A 15,303-nucleotide genomic window follows, 5' to 3' on the forward strand; every position below is an offset into this window, starting at 1 on the left:
GAGGTAAGTGTAATATAGTGTTATATAGCTGAGGAACCCAAAATAAAACTTATTATGGCCCGAAGTATATTATAGACTATAGAGCTAATAATCTTTTGAGATAGATAATGCTATAAATGATGATTTTTGTGCACTCGGCCAAAGTACCCCCCAACACACACCAAAGGGGGCGAAAATCCGACAGGGTGAGGGGAAGAAGCCATCTTTCATATACTCTGACTTTCTTACGGTTTCCAGAATTCCGATGAGTCTAACTCCTGCTGGGATATTTCCTCTGGGCTGACACGGGTTTCAGAAAGACATACAGTGGGACCGTTTCCTAATAAACCTGCACGTTTGTGTGTTGGATGTCTCGGAGCTGTCCCCGCACAGACCTGCTCTGCCCACATTCCGCAGGGAGCAAAAGCCGGGGAGGGAAGTGTCACAATCTATGCCCAGCTGGTCTGGATTATCCAACCTCTGAGGTGTATCCGCCGCTGCCCCTGTATCCCATTATAAATCACCTCCTTGCTGAACATCAGGCCCGGCTGGGGTCTGATTCATTGGCTGCAGGCTGCTACCTGGCTCCCTAGAAGCCTGTGTCTCTGTCCTGTAATAGTCATCATGTTTTAAGCAACCTTCACATTTCTGAACAGTTACATAGTGTCCTCAGCTGAAGAAAGAGGAAGTCTGGAGTCCATTTCCGGCAGCTAGCAGGGAGCTGTTTTCCTCTCCTTGACATTAGCAAGGTTTGTCAGCTTGTTAATCTTTAAGGGGATTTGGGGTTGAATTTTTTTTTGGGGGGGGGGGGAGGTGGGGCGGATACTATAATCAGAGCTCTTCAAAATGGTTTGAGGGAGTAAAATAGATGCCCATGTTTTTTATGGCTACGATTCCCACTTGGCCTTGGGTTTCAAGTCCCAAGTTTATGCGAAGGGAAAACCACAAACTGTTGGATGTATAAGCGCTCTCATAATAGTCTCTACCTTTTTTTCCTGATGACTTCCAAGTCTGTTTCCATCATTCTGAGGTAGCAGAAGCAATCAATAACTGTAATATAAATTATATTTGGATTGAGCATTCAAGCATTACAGTCTGCCAGAGTCTCCACGAGGCCAAGGTTAACCAGCAAGGTTGGCCCCGACAACAGTTTCCTCCTTTCCCATTATTTTTCTACCCTGATGCCCAGAAGCCACGTAAGATCTGGTGAGAAACGCAGAATTAGGGAGTTACTAGATTAATCCCCTTTCACAGACTAGCTTTGTTCTGATATACTCCCCTAAGTTGCAAAAAGCATATTAGCCATGAGATAAAACAGGGGAGGAGAAATTCTCCCACAGAGACTGCTTCTAACAGTCGCGCTTACCAATTATTCTCTGACGAATACATATTTGCCTTAGACAAAACGGTTGAGAGATGCTCCATCTGGCAAACATCTCGCGAAGCTTCTGTACGGCTCGAACAATCACGGCATTGTTTCCAGTATCAAGTGGTAGATGTGGAGTCAGAATGACGTCTGCCCCTTCTAGATCCTGGGTTCAGGTTCCCTCCTTGGGGCGAAGAGAGACGTCTTCTAAAGAGCGTCCTCTCTAGACTTTTCCTGGAGAAATGCTGTGCTCAGAACGCCATGCCCTGTCCATGAGAGCAGTAGGTAAACCGTCTTTCATGAACCCTGAAGGCTGCAGAAGTACTTAAGGTCCCCGTGGGAACGTGGAGGAAAAGGAACGACGTCTGGAGCCACCCTGGAGCACCTGGGTGACTCAGTCAGTTGAGCATCCGACTTCGTCTCAGGTCGTGATCTCACGGTTCGCGGGTTCGAGCCTCGCGTCGGGCTTTGCATCAGCCTCCACACTGTGTGGAACTTGCTTGGGATTCTCGCTCTCTGCCTCTCTTTCTGCCCTTCCCCTGCTTGTGCGCTCTCTCTCTCTCTCTCTCTCTCTCAAAAATAAAGAAAAAAAATATTGCGGGTAGCAATATTTTTGGAGAAAATTTCTATAAGTTTGGAAAAATTTCTGTAAGTTTGGAGAAATTTCTGTAACATTTGAAATATAGCAGAGAAAAATGCCAGTGTTCCTGACTACGGAAAGTCCCAACCCTTGATGAACCCACTTTACACAGACAACCAATGTCTGGTAACAGAGATCTTTTCTTCCTCCAGGATTCAGTAGCATTTCATGCTCCTGAAGAAGCAGAGGTGGGTCAGAAATGCTTACCAAACATAACATACATCCTTTTCTTAATGGCTTTATTTTTGAGGGAGAAAGAAAGAGAAGGTGGGGGAGGGGCAGAGAGAGAGAGAGGGAGACAGAGGATCCAAAGCGGGCTCTGCACTGACAGCAGAGAGCAAGTCCGATGCGGGGCTTGGGCTCCCCAACCACGAGATGACCAGAACCAAAGTTGGATGCTTAACCGACTGAGCCATCCAGGTGCCCGCCCGCACCCTTTTTAGGGGCGCCTGGGTGGCTCAGTCGGTTGAGCGTCCGACTTCAGCTCAGGTCACGATCTCGCAGTCCGTGAGTTCAAGCCCCGCGTCAGGCTCTGGGCTGACGGCTCAGAGCCTGGAGCCTGTTTCCAATTCTGTGTCTCCCTCTTTCTCTGACCCTCCCCGATTCATGCTCTGTCTCTCTCTGTCTCAAAAATAAAATAAAAATGTTAAAAAAAATAAAAAATAAATAAAAAGCTGTTTTTTTTTTTTTTTGTTCTTCATGAAACTAAAAAATACTGCAAAATTTTCTGTCGACATTTATTCTTTTGGCCTGCCTTCAGTGAACTTTTAAGGAGAGGCAGGGAGGCCTGACAGAAGAATACAAGGAATATTTGTAATTAGAATTGGGTTTGGGTCCTAATTCTGCTACTTATTATCTACATATTTTGGGGTAAGTTACCAAGTCTCTCTATATTCAAATGCCCTCATTTATAAAATATAAATATCTAAGCAGCTCATTCCTATGAATGTTAAATAGAAAAACCACAGAACTGGTTACAACAGAGACCAACAAACTGAGGTCTCCATTCATTTGTTTATTTGAAGTTTCTTTTGAATGAATCTTTAGGAGAATGGCTTTGTAGCTCTGTGAAGCATTCAAAACCCTATCGATTATCATTTTAATATCTGTAAGCATTGGGTGGTCTGGGAGGATGAAAGAATGCAGGCTTCCATCAAGTTCAAAGGCATTCAGCAGTAGACAGAAAATACACCTACATAATGTAAGACCTTGCCTTACAAGGCAAGAGAAAATCTGATGAGGTAATCAACCTAGGTTCAAGTCGCAGGTGTCCATGAGTAGAAGGAATTGAGAAATGCCCAAGACATGAGTCCAGAGGTCTCGCACCACATGAAAATCTACAGAGTCATTGACGCATACCAAATATCAACATGGTTTAAGGTACCCCATCAAAGTTGCTGACAAGAATCCAGTCGGCGTCCTGGCTGAAATTTTTCTTTTTGCCACATGCTGAAAAAGCAACTCCACATCATCCGCGGATTAATATAATAGTGTCCTTCCTTGGCAGAAATAACGGTCCTGAATGCATGCAACTCTGGACCTCCCACCCGTCAGAAATATCTTGCCTAATTTCACATAGATAGCCTCCTTAGTGGTGTGCACCTTATAAACCGCCCCCACCCCCCCAAAGAGTCAGAACTCAGCATTCAAATGTGGAATTAAAAGAACACAGTGGTGGGGCACCTGGGTGGCTCAGTCAGTTAAGTGCCTGACTGAGTTCATGGGTTCGAGCCCCGCATCAGGCTCTGTGCTGACAGCTGGGAGCCTGGAGCCTGCTTCAGATTCTGTGTCTCACTCTCTCTCTGCCCCTCCCCCATGTGTGTGTGCTCTCTCTCTCTCTCTCTCCAAAAAAAAAAAAAAAAAAAAAAACCCGAACATTAAAACTTTAAAAAAACACAATGGTTTTAATATTTAGTGTTAAACATTATATTTATGCTTGTTTATTAGAAGTCTAAGGGATGGCTTAAGTTACAAAGAAGTTAAGGAAGTCAAACATATCATATTTAAATATGCAATCTGAGATACTCTAGGGAATTAAATTATTTAAATTTATAACCAGGACCATGCATTAATCAAAAGAACTTTAAGAGTGAATAGTAAAATTGCTAAGAGAATAAAGAGAATAATACAATTTATAAGTACTATTTATTTATTTATTTATTTATTTATTTTTGAGAGAGAGAAACAGAGCACATGAGCAGAGGAGGGACAGAGAGAGAGAGAGAGAGAGAGAGAGAGACAGACAGACAGAGAGAATCCCAAGTAGGCTCTGTGCTGTCAGTGTAGAGTCCAATGTGGGGCTTGAACACATGAACTGTGAGACAATGACCTGAGTGGAAGTCAAGAGCCGGATGCTTAACCGACTGAGCCACGCAGGCGCCCCTATAATTAGAATTTAAAAGAATTTTTAAAAAATTAAAAAAAGAACTTAAAAGTGCAAGGAAGAGCTAAGCTTTTAACTTTGTAACTGAAACATGTCAAATATTAATCTTAGAAATTAAATAAGGGCACCTGGGTTGCTCAGTTGGTTAAGTGTCTGACTTCAGCTCAGGTCATGATGCCACAGTTTGGTTCGTGGGTTCAAGCCCCACACTGGGTTTGCTTCTGTCAATGTGGAACCTGCTTTGGATCCTCTGTCCCCACCCCACCCCCCGCCCCTCCTCCACTCATGCTTTCTCTCTCTCAAAAATAAACAAAACATTAAAGAAATTAAATAAACTTCTGAAGAGTCCCTTCTGTGCACAAAAACTACCCCTCAGATTAATTCTCAAAAACAAAACAACATTCTTTTTTTTTTTTTTTTAACATTTATTTATTTTTGAGAGACAGAGAGAGACAGAGCATGAACGGGGGAGGGTCAGAGAGAGAGGGAGTCACAGAATCCGAAGCAGGCTCCAGGCTCTGAGCTGTCAGCACAGAGCCTGACGTGGGGCTCAAACTCACGAACCGTGAGATCATGACCTGAGCCGAAGTCCGATGTTTAACCGACCGAGCCACCCAGGCGCCCCTAAAACAACAACATTCTTAAATTAATAACAATAACTCAGGGATATTATTTTCACAACCGGAATGAGCTGGACGCCACGAACTGTAGGCTGAAATCTTTTTCACCATCTCCCGTTAACCTTGTTCTGTGGAAAAACTCTCTATCCACTCCTAGCTCTCATCTCATGTGGGCTCCCCAGCTTTTTCTGTCTCTCTCATAAAATGAAGACTCCAACCTTGTCTTCGTAAACAAGTAACTCCAGTTCAGAGCAGTGACAAAACCCCAAATTCCATTCAAGTTTAAGATACTCCCCCGCCCTCAGCGTGGCTCACCTGCTTCCGGACCTGAAGCCCAGAGCAGAGGGCAGGGGGCTGGGCTGCCTCTTCGTGGAGTCCTGGCTCCACTGCTCTTCCTCAGGAAGAAGCTCCCACAGTGTTGGAACCAGAAGGGGAGGAAGGGAGGGCAGAAAGGAACTTGCATGGCATCATTACAACGTGTCTTGGTACCCTCCGGCGGTGGCAGATTCCACAGACTGATTCTTTTGATGTGGCATCATTTGTGAGTCTTCCACAGAGCCTCCTCTGGGGTCTTCTAGCTGTGGTTTCTATGACTCAAGGAGGGTCAATGTACACGTATGTACATGTATGACTCAATGTAACCCAACGCTGTGTTGGTGCTCCTCCCCCATTCCAGATATCGTCTTGGATGGGAACCCTTTGAAAGACGACACTACGGTGGCTCCCTTACATTGCATCCACATCTAATCCCAAGGGAAACCCATTTTTTTTTTTTTTTGCCACCAGTGGAAACACAACCCGTCCTCCCACCCCCCGCCCACCTGTGCATTCATCTCTCTTTTCTGTCAGCTCCATTTTCTTAGGTCTGTATCACACCCCAGACTCTGCATCTCTGTGGTCAGAGAACACAGATCTGAGTCGTCAAGGATTTTTACCTGCCTTGGGGAGCATGGTGGCACTCTCCTCCTCTCCAGATCGACAAAGGAAGAAAGGAAGAAGGAATAACTGCCATCACTTTTTCCACCATTCTCTCCAAAGCAATTTTCTCCACGTCAACTCTTCTGATACCTTTGGGTTGGGTGATGGGCTAATGCAGGCAGAGCCAAATCTGCAATCTGTTGGTGGTCCCTGCCCCTTGATTTGGGAATGAGGATCCTTGGGACTTATTACACCTTTCTTAGCTTTGGGGAACGAAGCTTGGTAGTCTCATGGCAATATTCTGTCATTCAATTGCTGTGAGCAAACATTTTACGCAGGTAATTCACAGAAGATATTTTCATAGCCTAAGCATTCAGTATCATTGAGTAATTATTTCTCAAGTTGAGAAATGTGCACCCTTACAGGCTCACTGGCATCTCTAAGATATGTGTCAATGTGTCACTTCTCCTTTAAAAGTATGAAAAACCTAAGACTATTACAGGCTGTGCATAAACACTTTATGCACAGATGACCACTGTTAACATCTTGCTATGTATTTGTGGGAAATCCATTTCTCACAAGCCTGAGATGCTATTGTTTTCGCTGGTTCTTTTGTAATCTACTAGCTAAATCCAAATATTTTACTATTTATTTTGTTATTATATGTGTTTCTTTGTAATTTATAAAATACGGTTATGCACATTATAAAATCTAATGATACAAACAACTTTATACTAAAAAGCATAAAGTATCCCACTGCAATCTTTCTCAACTCAAATCCTACTCCCTAGATGTGACCACTTTTAACAGTTTCTGTATTAGATGCTTCTGGTGGATCTTCTTGTCTCTAAGTCAGAGGTCTGGTTTCTAACTTCACATTAAAAAAATACCCAGGAATTTTCTAAATTTCTGCATCCTAGCCCTTCCTTAATATTAACTGACCTGGATTCCTGGGGGCAGGACTCATGTAATGATATTAATTTTAATGCCCAGTTGGTAATTTTGCTGCATCTTGAGAGTTAAGAGCCACTGAGTTATATAATATGCTTACAGAATAATTGTTTGACCTATCCGTTTTAGGAACTATTTATTAATTTTCTGTTATGAGAACTGAAGATTTCGTTTGCTTACACAATCCCTATCTTTCCCCTTCCACATGCTTCTCACTGTGGGTAATTACATAATTATAAATGTTTTTCCATTGGCTGCATTTAGAATTTAAAACCAATGCTGATACTTCTATATCTGGTTCATCAAATTTAGACATTATCCCCTTATTACCCATTACATGAGATGAGACTATTACCCTCCTTTTCCTCTCTTCACCTTCCCCCCATCCTACCTACCGACTTCTGTGAACTGTATACATGTTTGCATATTGCGAGACTGACAGCATGAACATTACATTCTAGAATGTTATATATATATCATTATTATATACTTATATATACTATTATTGTATATTTTTAACAACAATATCATATGATAACGTTAGTAAGGGTCTTCCCCCATCACTTACTAGCTTTGTATTCTTAGTCAAGTTGCTTAACTACTTTTTGCCTTAGTTCTTCATCTCTAAAAAGAGGAAAATAATGTATATCTTTGGGGTTGCTGTGAAGGTGGTATCACTAACCCATGGCAGGCAGTAAAGACTCACTATATGTTAGTTACTCTTTACTGCTTAGCCCAGTCATGTGTAAGCATCACATTTTTACTGCTTCGACATGACGGTCTCTGGACCACCTAAAAGCAGAATCCCTCTTGAATCAAGGTTAAATGAATTTCTTTTTCTTACGTTCTAACAACAGCTTTTCAAAAATGCTATTGTCAATTTTTGTTTCATATTCTGACCTCAGATTTCCTGTGCGGTTTCTCCCTCACCTTGCCAGAAGTCTCTACGTGCCTTTCTTTTTTCTTGCTTGAAAAAATGTGGTGTGTCCCACTACATCTTCAAAATATTTCAGCCTTTCCATTATGTGCACGGAATTTCCATTATGACTGCACGGAATCCACTTTCTTCCTGGGGACACTCATCCGCCCCCTGACCTCTTGCTACAATCTAGACCAGATGCTTTCTAGGCTTCATGGACACCACTGGGGTCTATCAGTGTTTCCTGCATTCCACTATTTCCTCCCTTTGATCTCTCTCTATTTTTGCTGGTGTAAATCCTCAAATAATTTCCTCAGAATGGTACATGAAAGGCGACGTTTCTTAATCTTTGCATACTTGGAAACCTTATTATTTGCCATCAGGCATTCACAATGAAACTCTTAGCAGTATTTTTTTTCTTTCTAATTGACAAGCTCATTCTAAAACCCATAGGGAAACAAGAAAGACCCACACTAACCAAAACAACTTTGAAAAAGAAAAACAAACTTGGAGAGCTAATTGTACCGAACTTCAAGGCTTGTTTTAAAGCTATAGTATTCAATAACGTGTGATATTGGTATAAAGATAAACAAAGAACTCAATGCCTTGGGTATCTTCCAAATCTCAACCACTTTAAAGGGTCATTTCTTTCCATGTGGGGCTCACAAGGCAGACCTGACCAACTCCCAGCTGGGCATGATCACCCACAAAAATGCATCTCTGGTAATACATGTGTTCTAGATCTCAGCAGTCCCATCAACGGTATGGGTCCAACCTCAACAGAAGAATCTTCTTGCAATTAGGATGCTGGGAACACCTGGCATTGTTATCGAACACCTTGGACTCTATGACGTTTCGTTACCACTGTGGCCACTGTGGTTCATACAGCCATCTCCCTGAGTAGATTTGGATGCCAGCCTCCCACTGACATCCCTGCTTTCATCCATTCTGCACACTGAAGTTACACTGCCTTGTCCAAAATGCAGATCCAGGGGTACCTGGGTGGCCTAGTCAGTTAGGCATCCAACTTCAGCTCAGGTCATGATCTTGTGGTGTGTGAGTTTGAACCCCGCACTGGGCTCTGTGCTGACAGCTCAGAGTCTGGAGCCTGCTTCAGATTTTGTCTCCATCTCTCCCTGCCCCTTTCCCTCTCGTATTCTGTCTGTCCATCTCTCTCTCTCTCAAAACGAAATAAACATTGAAATGCAGACTAGTACATTCATCCCTCCATGACACCTTCCCTGCCAACATGCTCAGAGATCCCAGATTCTTCAACATGACTTCATATAACCTATGCAAGGTGGCTCTCTCTCCTTAAGTCGAGCTTTTCCAACGTACCAGGCTCTCTCTCACATTCTGATTTATGCACCTAGATTTGAGCCTAGAATGTTCTTATTTTCCTGGTTCTCTCTTCTCCATATTTCAAGTCTCTGCTGAGATTGTACTTGCCCTCGCAAGCCTCCTTGAGGCCCTGACCGTTGGGTCAAATGCTTCTTGTCTTTTAATAGCACTTTCCTTCATTTTGCCACACTAGACCGTAAGCTCTTTGGGGAAAGGTACAATGGCCATCTGCTCATACGCTTCTGGCACACGGCAGATGATCATTAAACACTCATCAAAATATGAAAAGGAAGAAGAAAGGGTGCAAAAGAAATAACTCTTAAATCAATCCTTTCTTGGGCTGTGGCTGGAGAGGAGCTGGCATTATTTTCAAGCACAAAGTTCCAATGCTGTTGGCCTGGTTTACATTACTCTTTCATGAGGGCTAAAAAAGGAAACCAGGCTGTTGGCCGAGTTTTCTAAATATGCTATTAGCAGCGATCTCTTTTTAATGATTGCCACCTCCTTGCCATTTGGAACGCAGAGTGGGGAAGTCTCGTATCTACGACGGCGTGGCCTTAGCGAGAGCTGCCGGCCCGCGCCTCCAGGAAGAGAATGTGCTGTTGCTTCCGAGGACAGCGGCTTCTTGCCACAGTCGAGCCAAAGGCTTGCAGATTGCAATGTGCCTGTGCAGCAATCTGTGTGATTATGTTGGCTGTTTGTGTTAGGAGAAGATGGCAAAACCGGGAGGCTTCTCGATGCGTTTGTAACTGATATTCACAGTGGAGGAAGGATTTGAGAGTCGAATAGCAAATTGGCCCTTTTCGGAAAGTTTTATAAGAACGCTCCTTCTCAACCCACATTTGCATTCCTGCTGAATGGGCTTTTTAGATTTTCCTTGTGAACATGCATAAAATCAACAGCCAAAGAAAATGCATTTTGGAGATGGCTTCGTACCAGGATAAATACAGGTTGATTTTATTCAAAGATAATGAGACTTTTTTTTTTTTCCAAGTTATGGAGGTAATGACTCTGATTTCTTTTATCAAACATACCAGACGTTAAGGCCATAAATGAGTTCAGGGATCTTGAATGTAGGTCCCTTGGGAAGCCGTGCACTTATGAAAACCACGCTTCCTTTCCTCACATCCTTTCTGGAGCCCCTTGCGGGCATGGCCCCTGAGCCTGTGACACATTCCTTTGGAAAGAGTCAAAAATCACTCAGAATTATAACGGTGAATAGGGTGGGTAACTAAAAGGTATTTTTCTCTTACAGACAGAAGAATGAGAAGACAGAGAAAGACCAAGTCGGTGTGAGACATAACTGCAATGCCACGGAGGGATTTAGCCCATGGCTGTGCCCTCAGGTCCCTGTGGAAGTTCAAGGTTGGTTCTTAGGCTAGAAATTGGCTTAATGGAAAGTAGTTCTGATGGTTTAAAGTGCCCAGGTGAAACTCATTCAGCACCAGACAAGACTCCCTATACCAAAGTTCAAGTTTTATTCTTTTAAAAAAAAATCTAAAGCAAGGAATGCCATCAAGCCCTTATAAATATTTGTCTTTTCATTAATGATGATCTTAGAGAAGTCCATCGGCAACAAGACCCGCCCTTCCCTTATTGGCCAGAGCAGAAAAGGAGCCACAGCTACACATCTGGGTAAATTCATGACGATGCAAGTGCGGGTGGAGGCCAACTGTCTGCCTACCTGTGCATAGGACACCCCATAAAGGGAACCTTGGGCTCCCCTGCTTCTGACAAAGTGAGGCTCACACAAAATGTATACATCTGCCAAGGGGTAGCATTTTCTGAGTTCTCCCTCTACTCTAGGCAGCCTTCTAAACACTTCCCATTGATCATCTCCTTTAACCCTTACTTACCACCACCATCCCACGCTATTATTAACATAAAATATTTCCACTGTACAAAGACGCAGAGAAGTTTCGTTACTCTTCCAAAGCCACAGAGCCACACTCAGGCAGATTTCAGAGTCCAGGGGTGATGCTTAAGAATGTGCATTCTCTTCTATAAAGGGAAGAACCGAATGCCCATGGCTTTTTATCCCTTTGTGGGGATATTTCCTTTGTGGGGCCGAAAACAGTCATCTGCATTTTGTAACTAGGGAGCTGGACACAAGAAAATGTGGGTAACTGGTCAAATACAATCCACGGTGAAACATTACCAGGCTTTGATCATGAATTGGGCACAGACTATGAAGACTGGCAGGAGTGAAATACGATCTCAGCATGCATGGTTTCACTGAAATTCAGTGAGAGGGATGGGATGGGGGGAAAGAAAGAGATTAGTCTGTTTTAAACATTCGGAGCTTGAAGAAGGATGGAACATCCAAGTGAGGCAAGATGGTCAGAGAATGGAACCCTGGCTTCAGAGAAAGGTGTGGTGTGTACTCACTAAGACTAGATTAGGACAAGACACCATCTGAAAACAAGAGGAGGAAAAGAGTGTGGGGAGCCATTGAAGAGTTGTTTCATTGGAGGTTCCCTGGTATTCGCCGATCAAATTATAAGTTTCCTTATTCATGTTGCAGGAGAAGAAACTTACAGTAATGACTGAAAGAACAGAAACTGCGATGTTGCTCAAAAAAAAAAAAAGTGATACATATTATATAGAAAGAAGTAGAGACGCGGTACAAACAGAAGTACAAATAGATGATCTGGATACGGATGTAGGTCAAGAGAAATGTTTGGATGAGAAGCGAAGTTACAATACCAACGTATAATCCTTTTTGATCAAGCCAAAACTGCATCTGTAATTCCTAACCAATTTTTGCATCACCTTGCGATGCATCATCTTATTCTTCCGGGTGTGTGTACCATTTAATTGGGCATCTTCAGTCACAGAATTTAGCTAATTTTAGTATTTCAGATCAATCTCTCATCATCTGAATTGAAAATAAATTGTGGTCCTGGGCGCCTGGGTGGCTCAGTCAGTTAAGCGTCCAACTTCAGCTCAGGTTATGGTTGAACACGGTTCAACATGGTTGGACATGGTTTGTGAGTTCAAGCCCCGCGTCGGGCTCTGTGCTGACAGCTCAGAGCCTGGAGCCTGCTTCAGGTTCTGTGTCTCCCCCTCTCTCTGTTCCTCCCCCACTCGCACTCTGTTTCTCTGTCAAAAATAAATAAATATTTAAAAAAATTAAAAATGGGGGGGGCATCTGGGTGGCTCAGTCGGTCAAGTGTCCAACTTCAGCTCAGGTCATGATCTCGTGGTTTGTGGGTTTGAGCCCTGTGTCAGGCTCTGTGCTGATAGCTCAGACCCTGAAACCTGCCTCAGATTCTGTGTGTGTGTCTCTCTCTCTGTCCCTCCCCTGCTCGTGCTCTGTCTCTCAACAATAAATAAATATTTAAAAAATAATAAAAATAAATTAAAAAAAAAAGAAAAGAACTTGTGGTCAAGATTCCTGTCCGCCCTTCCTCCCACACAGTTATCGCACAGTGGTGAGTTGACAGAGGCACAGTTGTTCATTCAAACAACCTTTACTTACTGGGAACCTTTTTTGTACTTGGCGCAAAGATAAATAAGTCATAAGTAAAATGCTGTTACAGCCAGTTACAAAAGACCACATATTGCATGATTCTAGTTAAATGAAATGTCCAGACTTGGGAAATCTGTAGAGACAGAAAGCAGACATGTGATGGCCCAGGGCTTGGGGAGGGCTGATGTGGGGTTTGGCCAAAAGGGTATGAGAGCTCCTTTTAGGGGTGATAAAAACGTTCTGCGACTGATTACGGTGAGGGTTGCGCAACTCTGTGCATGCAATAAAAACCAGTGAATTGCACACTCTAATGGGTGAATCGTACGGTGTGCCAATCAGATCTCCAAATTGCTACTACGGAGTTTGTTCCCTCTGGAGGAAAACACTGTATTCAAAGAAAGCGGAAAGTACAATGGTTCTTTGCTTGGGCAAAGAACTCTGGACGCAGAGCAGAGGAGGGCATTTATTTTGTCTACGGGTTTCAAGGAAGCACAACAACCATTTGCAAATTGATGGATTGGCCGACTGACGACTTTCTTGCCTTTGGGGCTCAGCACCATATTGCTTTTAGCCTCAGTAGCTCTTGGCTTTCTCAGAGTTGGATATTAATTCATGAAATCAAGGCCAGATCATATGGGACAGGAGCACGCCCCCTAGCTGCCTGGAGCTCTCTGAAACATTTGATTTGCATTCAGACCAAACCCAGAAGAACAGGAAATCAAGCTCTGACATATGGGCTTTTGGTCCAGTGGCCAGAGCTTTCTTTCCTTCGAAGATTAATGAAGCACAAGGATGCCAGCCCTTTCCTTTCAACTAGCCACAATAATCGGCTCTCAGCAGCCGGCCGGTTTAATATTGCTTCACTTCAATGCTCAGGAACAGTCCCAACTGGAAAAGGCCAGGAAAACTTGGTCCAAGAGTTTTTATGAAGAGCAGCTTAACAACCTCTCTAGAACATTCCATAAGCAATATTACAAGCCTGCCTTTCTTTTTATATCTAGGAATGGGGGAAAGCGTAGGGGGGAAGGGCATTGTAATCATGAGTCAAATTTCAAAGTCAACTTTGTAAGGCCCTGGCTATTTTCTAAATTAATTGACCATCAAATTCTTACCCTCTACATCTGCCTTACGTTATGGATCATAAAACTATTTGGGGTTTTTTGCTACTTAAAGGAAAGACTGTGTGGCATAAGGCACTGAGAGGGCCTGTTCCTTTTCAAAAATTATTTCGAATTCATAAAAAGAAACGAGATGATCTTTTGTGTTTATGCATCACCATTCCTCTCTAAGAAGCGCAAAGGACTTTGCAGAGCTCGTCGGTCTTGATAAGGGAAAATGGAGACAGACTTCAGTGTTAGCGGCGAACTCAGGGAGAACTTGGATTTCCTGCTAAGCTTGTCAGTGCTCGCAGACTGTTTCGTTTGATAAATTTTGTAAAAGAAATGCATTCCTTCAGTCCTTTCCTTTATTAACCTATTCTGTTAGTCCTTCAACAAATGCTTAGTAAAGACTGCGCCAGACTCGGCATAAGGCTGGGGCTACCAAAAACAAACAAAAAACAAAAAAAAACCAAAAAACCAAAAAACAAAAAAAAAAAAAACGAAAAACAAACCACACACAAAAAAACAAAAAACAGAAGAGCTTCTGCTCTCAGAGTGTTCACAGGCTGGTGTGGGGGACAATTAATATAGAAGTAAGTAAATAAATGGTAAGAGAAATAAATCTAGTGCTGTGATCAGGCAGGGAATCAGTTTACCTACTCCACCTAAAATTAGACCAAAAACCTCCCGGAGGAAGTGGCAACTGAGCTAAAATAGGAAGAACAGAAACCAGCCACACAGGGAAAGAGTCAAGGAAATGTGCAGCAGGCATGGGGAGAGAAGCAGATAGTGCAAAGGTCCTGAGGTGGGAAAGAGTTTCTGTTTTAGGAGCACGTAGACTACCATGGCCAGATAAAGTTAGTGAGGGGGGGGGACTGGCAAGATAGAAATGAATATTGGCTAACTATATTTGCTCTTTTTTTTTTTAAGTTTATTTGTTTATTTTTGAGAAAGAGGGAGCATGAGCAGGGGAGGGGCAGAGAGAGAGGGAGAGAGAATCCCAAGCAGGTTCGGCACGGCCATCGCAGAGCCCAATGCGGGGCTCAAACTCACAAACCCCTGATATCATGACCCGACCTGCAATCAAGAGTCCGACCCTTAATCGACTGAGCCGCTCAGGCGGCCCTATTTGCTAACTCGTCTGTCAACTGTTTATGACGTAACCACACATTAGGCTAAGCCATCCCCATGCTCCGTCTTACTCCAAAGGTATGAGACAGGCATCATCATCAGTATCCGTATTTTACATATGAGAAAAGAGAGTAAAAAGTTGAGTCTACTGCCTAACACACACAGCTAACAACGTAGGTCAGGGAACAGTGATTTGAACCCAGGCGTTCGGATGCCAGAGTGCGGTCACTTAATCTGCTGTGTTGTTCCTTGGTTGTTGGGTGACGCTCAAGGGGCAGGGGGTCCAGGGAAGGAAACAAGGAATAAGAATACAAAGTCTTGGCTCCAGAAAATCATAGGATGCTCGCGGAACATCTGGACAAGGCTGAGGGTCAGCCATGGCTTGCTGGGGGAACTCTCCGGGTGGAGAGTGTGAAAGCAGAGCCATTGTTCCAAGATGGAGACCGGACACTCTCAAACCCATGAGTGGCTCAGAGGACCCAC

This window comes from Panthera uncia, chromosome E1 (assembly GCF_023721935.1).
Source record: "Panthera uncia isolate 11264 chromosome E1, Puncia_PCG_1.0, whole genome shotgun sequence".
Lineage (NCBI taxonomy): Eukaryota > Metazoa > Chordata > Mammalia > Carnivora > Felidae > Panthera > Panthera uncia.